Genomic DNA, 6,045 nt, shown 5'->3' with positions numbered 1-6,045 from the left:
CATAATTAGACATCCAAATTCAAAACTCACATAGTTGGGATTGAACATAAGACGCCTTCTCTAACTAAACAGAGAAGGGGGAGATGCCAGAAGCCAGGACCCTCGCCCTTACCCTCACCCCCTACCTCTCCCCACCTGCACAATGTCCTCTGAAGCTTGGCAACTGCAAGATCCTGCTTAGCAACTGCAGATAGACTCAAAGCAGAATACCATGTCTTCTTAAGAATAGCAGGGAGACCATAACTCAAGCAGTGTACCATATCTTCTGAAGAACTGCAGGTAGATCATAATTCAAGGCAGTGTACCATATAGACCATGACATGTTTCAAGGCACAGGCCAAGAAGATTTTGTACTTTTCCACCACCTGGACCCTCTTACCCCCTCCCCTTGTAAAACATGCTATAAAAAAGCATTTCATGTTCCAAAAAAAAAGAAATTAAAAAAAAAGCTTGCTTTATAAAATTAAAAAAAGAAATTGTTATTTTTTATTTACATTTCAAATGTTATCCTCCTTCCCAGTTTCTACTCCTCAAACACCTTATTCCATCTCCCCTCCCCCTGTTTCTATGAGGGTGCTCCTACACACACACACACACACACACACACACACACACTCCCACCTCACTGCCCTAGCATTCCCCTACTGGGGCATCCAGCCTTCACAGAATCCAAGGCCTCCCCTCCCATCGATGTCAGATAAGGCCATCCTCTATGACATATCCAGCTGGAGTCATGGGTCCCTCCTTGTGTACTCTTTGGTTCGTGGTTTAGTCCCTGGGAGGTTTGGGGGTCTGGTTGGTTGATATTGTGTTTCTTCCTATGGGGTTGCAAACCCCTTCAGATCTTTACGTCCTTCCCCTCACTCCTCCATTGTGGTCCCTGTGCTCAATCCGATGTTTGACTGCATGCATCCACATCTGTATCAGTCAGGTTCTGGCAGAGCCTCTCGGAGGACAGTTATATCAGGCTCCTGTCAGCAAGTACTTCTTGGCATCAGCAATAGTGTCTGCATTTGGTGGCTGTATATGAGATAGATCACCAGGTGGGGTAGTCTCTGGAAGGCCTTTCTTTCAGTCTCAGCTTCACTCTTTGCCCCTGTATTTCCTTTAGATATGAGTAATTTTGGATTAACATTTTTGAGAAGTATGGGTGGCCCCATCCCGCAAACAAGGGCCATGCCTAAGTTCTGGATATATTCTCTACAGGTTCTCTCCCTTTTGTTGGGTATTTCAGCTAATGTCATCCCCAATGGGTCCTGGGAGTCTCTTGATTTCCTTGGCTTCTGGGATTTCTGGTGGCTAACCCCATTTCCTCATCACCCATTGCTACACACCTGTTCAATTACCTGACCCTCTGTACATCTCCCCTGTCTCCTCCCACTGATCCTGCCACTTTCCTCCCTTCCTCTCTTCTTCCCAAGTCCCTCCCTCCCTCTACCCCCTCTGATTGTTTTGTTCCCCCTTCTAAATAGGACTTAAACATCCGTGCTTTGGTCTTCCTTCTTCTTGTGGTCTGTGAGTGGTATTGTGAGTATCCTGAGCTTTTTGCCTAATATCCACTTATAAGTGAGTACATACTGATTTTGTTCTTTTGTGACCGGGTTACCTGACTCAGGATGATATTTTCTAGTTGTATCCATTGGCCTAAGAATTTCATGAACTCATTGTTTTTAATAGCTGAGTAGTACTTCATTGTCTAAATGTACTACATGCTCTGTATCTATTCCTGTGTTGAGAATGGGGGTGTCAGGAGAATAGAAAAAGAAAAAGCAGAAGACGAATTAAAACAAAACAAACCCTCCTTAAGTCAAGCAAAGAAATATTACTAAGGCTTTACAGGTTTGCTGTGTGCCTTTTAGCTTTGGTTCCTTCATGTGATTATCAGCTGCCAAATGCTGAGACAGATATGTGTGTGTGTGTGTGTGTGCATGTGTGTGTGTGTGCATGTATGTATATATGTACACATATATTTGTTTCTAAGTTCTACAGTGACTTGAGAGGTTCATCTGTAATTACATGATACCTTTTCATTACTTGTTGAAGTAAAAACTGATCATTTGTTTGACTATGGTGTTTTCTAAAAGGTGTTATATGAAAACATCTAGAATTTAGAACCCCATCCTTGTTGGTAAATAAGAGAAATGAGATTAGATTGAGGCAGACTGATAAGATAATATGTAGAGGTTCATATTGAATCCCCTCATTGCTGAAAGGATAGCATACTGCCCAGAGTGACAAAGTGACCATTGAATAAATACATTGATTGAACTATCATTTAACCATAAATGAGAACAAATGTGATTTTTAAAATATCACTAGACAAGAACTCTATAAAGCTTGCTCCTTTCAAAAGCAGCTAAATGTACCTAAACTTTAAGTCCAGGAAGTAAAGGCTAATGATTCTAGAATTGAAGGGCCACTATTGACACAGGAAGCAACTGTCACTTTGAATTAGTGTCTACTTTTGACTTGATGCATTACCATAGTCGAAACAACTCAGATCCCTTTGTCACAAAATCTTTTGAACTAGAATAATAGCAGCAATTTCCCCTTTCAGGTATGTTTCGGACATGGCTGCTTATTATAAAGAACACTAGGTTACTAAAGTATTGCTTGTATGAATAGTTTTGAATTTTGAGCATTTGGGGTTGGCCTCTTAAGTTATCTCCATGGTTCAGGACATGTGCCTTAACTTGGTCCTATCATTTTTGTTTGTTCATTCACTATTCTTTTGTGGGTGGCAGAAGACCAGGCTCACCAAGAGAGCAACAACAACACTGAATGCTAACGAGGGATCTGGGTCACACACACTTGCAAACTGTTTCTTACAAATACTTGTCAGAGTGAAAATTATCTCTGTAATCTCCTGACTTCCCTTAGTGGAGAGCTGTCCTCTTCCCTCCATTATAGTGTTATAGATTTCATGTGATGATAACTGCTAAATAAATGGCAACACAATAGCATATGTTTTTCAAACAATCACAGTGACTCAATTGCTTTATATCATTGTAGTGATTACACTATTATATTACTCATTGTATAGTAAGGAAACTGAAGTATTCAAAAGAATAAAAAATGATACAAAGGCACATGGATAATAAATAGCAAGAACTTAAGGAGAACTCAAAAGTAAAACTTCTAGCTCTGTTTTTCATCTTTCTTCATCTAAAGGCATTTTAATTTATGTGATATAACTATGAATTCTTCCATGTTTCTATTCTTTACTCTATATATTTTTACAAATATTTTCTGAATTTTACTGTAAGTCACAGGATAAGGTCTTTGAAGATTTTGTTTCATGTAATCTTCACCATGAGTGTGTTAAGCAGGACCCTCCATTTGTAAAGCCATAGGAATAGATCAAAAATATTAAATACATTGTTGAGAAGCACAAAGCTACAGCATTGACAAGTTCTCATGGAAGAAAACAGTCTAGAGTAGATGTGTCACAGGGTATTTTCATCATCACAACATCATACAACTCAATACATTATTTAAATGATGGATTAAATGTTACTTTTTAAAAAATAATTTATTTTTTCTCAAATCATAATTCATTCACACAGGGGTTATAAACACAGAAAGGCAGGATGTGGGGAAGGGAATGACACTGGAGTGTGGGTGTTCAGGGGGAATACAGATATCTTTCAGAACCTGGTATCGGCTGGGTGAAGGTTCAGGGGACAAGTCACTATGACTCTGCCTATGACTCGCTTGTTCTTATCTACGTTGGTATTGTCTGCCAAGGCTACCTATTTACAAGGTCTATGACTACTCAGGCTTGTAAATTTCCACAAAAGCTGCCTGTTTACATTAGCTTATAGCCATCTGTTTTAATGTTTTTCCACTGAGACCCAAGACTTGGTATTAGTATACATGTATGACAGGCCTATTGCTGATTTTAGGCCTATGGCTGATTTTAGGCCTTCAGTGTGTAAGCAGGGCTGCCCCTGACATCTCCTCCCTTCTCTAAGTATAGAAGGGCTGTGGCAATTCTAAACTTGTGAAGGCGGGGATAGAGGCCTGACCTCTAGTTCTTGAAGGGGACCTTGTAATGGCTCCAGTCCCCCTGTTGTTGTCCAGTGAGGCATGAGGGCCATACCCATCCCACTGTCTTTTTCCTGGAGAGGGGATACTTTTGACATCAACCCCTATTAAATAATTGTAGGCATCAATTTTTCAAAATGGTTAAGTAATATCCACAGCATCTTGAGTGGTTAACTTTGTTTAAAGGAAATACGTTCTTGTTCACAGAATTGACAGATTAAGATTACTTTTGCCTAATGCTGATGAAAAATTACAATATTGTCATTATATAGTTAATTATTAGAGGATATTTTCACAACTTGAAACATATCACACAGTACAAAATAGAGAGGGAATGTTATTTCAACACCTCTTGTTTCTTCTTCATGGCACAGATACTTCCTTCTTTCTCAGCAGACATAGAAACATAAGAAGGTATGCTCCTGATAGAAACTCTCAAATCTTTATAATTTAACCCATAATAAAAGCTGATGCAGACATACTGTCCAAATTATTTCTATGGGTTTAAAGAATGAATAAAAACCTATTGTATTCTTCAGATTTCTAAAACATCAACCATTGGTTTGCTGTAAACCATTTCAATTTCTTATTCTTCATTGTTACACTAAATATCTACAAACTTTATATATACATTCACAGCTAGCTAGGGAATGCTAAGTATAAGCAGGTACTGGAAATTCTTCAAATTAAGTAAGCTTGGAATCATTTGTAAAATATCATTTAAGCCCTAGACATAGTTTATAACATAACAATATAGCATACAAGACTACAGAAAATTGATCCTGCATACAAGATCAGATTTTTGTTTTGAAACAATAAAAATGTAAGAGATGTTACAATATTTTTTTCCGAACATCAGCTGTGCTCCAGTGACTTTACAGTGTGCAGAAAGCTGATCTAATTGTGGCTTAACAGCAGCTAATGACTGTTAAGGGCTTCATTCAATAAGAAATGTTCCTGGTATTCATGCTGCAGAAATGACTGCAGATATAACTCAGACTCACCGAGCACTAGAAGCATAATCATTGCATGAGAGAAGGGTTATTTCATTGTAGCTGTAGATGTAGGAAATCCAGTAAAGCTTTAAAAAAAAGTGCCGACAGGCAACCCAAACATTTAAACTGACAATTTGAGATAAATGTTGTTCACTGGGAATCTACAAATTCCAGAAATACCTATCTTACTGGTGATAGCAAGAGCAATAACCTTGGTTCACCTTTGACTTCAGGAACTGTGTTAGATTTAAGGAGAGATTTAAAAGTCTGCCCATGACTGCAGAACTAGAATTTATGCACTGAATGGCTCTTGATCATCTGTCCTGTAAACATCCCTCCACAAATACACCCCTTCTAAGTGTCTTATATCTTTATGATATTTTAAGAAAGTTTGAAAGAAAGAAGACATGAGTACTTTATGGCCACTTTTAATGTTATCTGACTCTTTGTTGTGGTAGAGCACACAAGTTAGCAGCATTGAGAAGCTTCTGAGGTTTAATGGTGATAAAAAAAAAGGCTAGTTTTTGTGAAAAGTTGTGGGAAAAGTGAATGACAAATAAAATACCCCTTTGGAAAAATGAATCAGTAATTGCAAAGGTTTAACAGAAGGCTCCAAAAGTTCTTGACCCTGTCTTGTTTGTTATCTTAATGGGCAGCTCCTACTCAGATGCTGAAGTTAGCTTGGCCTTCCATTCCATACATGTTCTTTTTGTCTTGTTTTACATTTATATTTTTCCCTTATATATTTTTCTTTTTGAAATTAAAATATATCACTTCCTCCTTCTTTCTTGTTTAATTCACTTATATACTTGTTTTTGTTTCAAACTATGGCCTCCTTTTATTAATTCTTATTATACATGTGTATATATATATATATTATATATATAATATATATATGTGTGTGTGTGTATGATGTGTGTGTGTGTATGAATGTGTATATGTATTCAAGAATGTATAATTATATACACATAAATTATATATTTATATATTCATATACACCCTA

This window comes from Grammomys surdaster, unplaced genomic scaffold (genome assembly GCF_004785775.1).
Source record: "Grammomys surdaster isolate TR1022 unplaced genomic scaffold, NIH_TR_1.0 149, whole genome shotgun sequence".
Lineage (NCBI taxonomy): Eukaryota > Metazoa > Chordata > Mammalia > Rodentia > Muridae > Grammomys > Grammomys surdaster.
The sequence above is the reverse complement of the archived record's forward strand: the minus strand, read 5'-3'. Positions refer to the sequence as shown.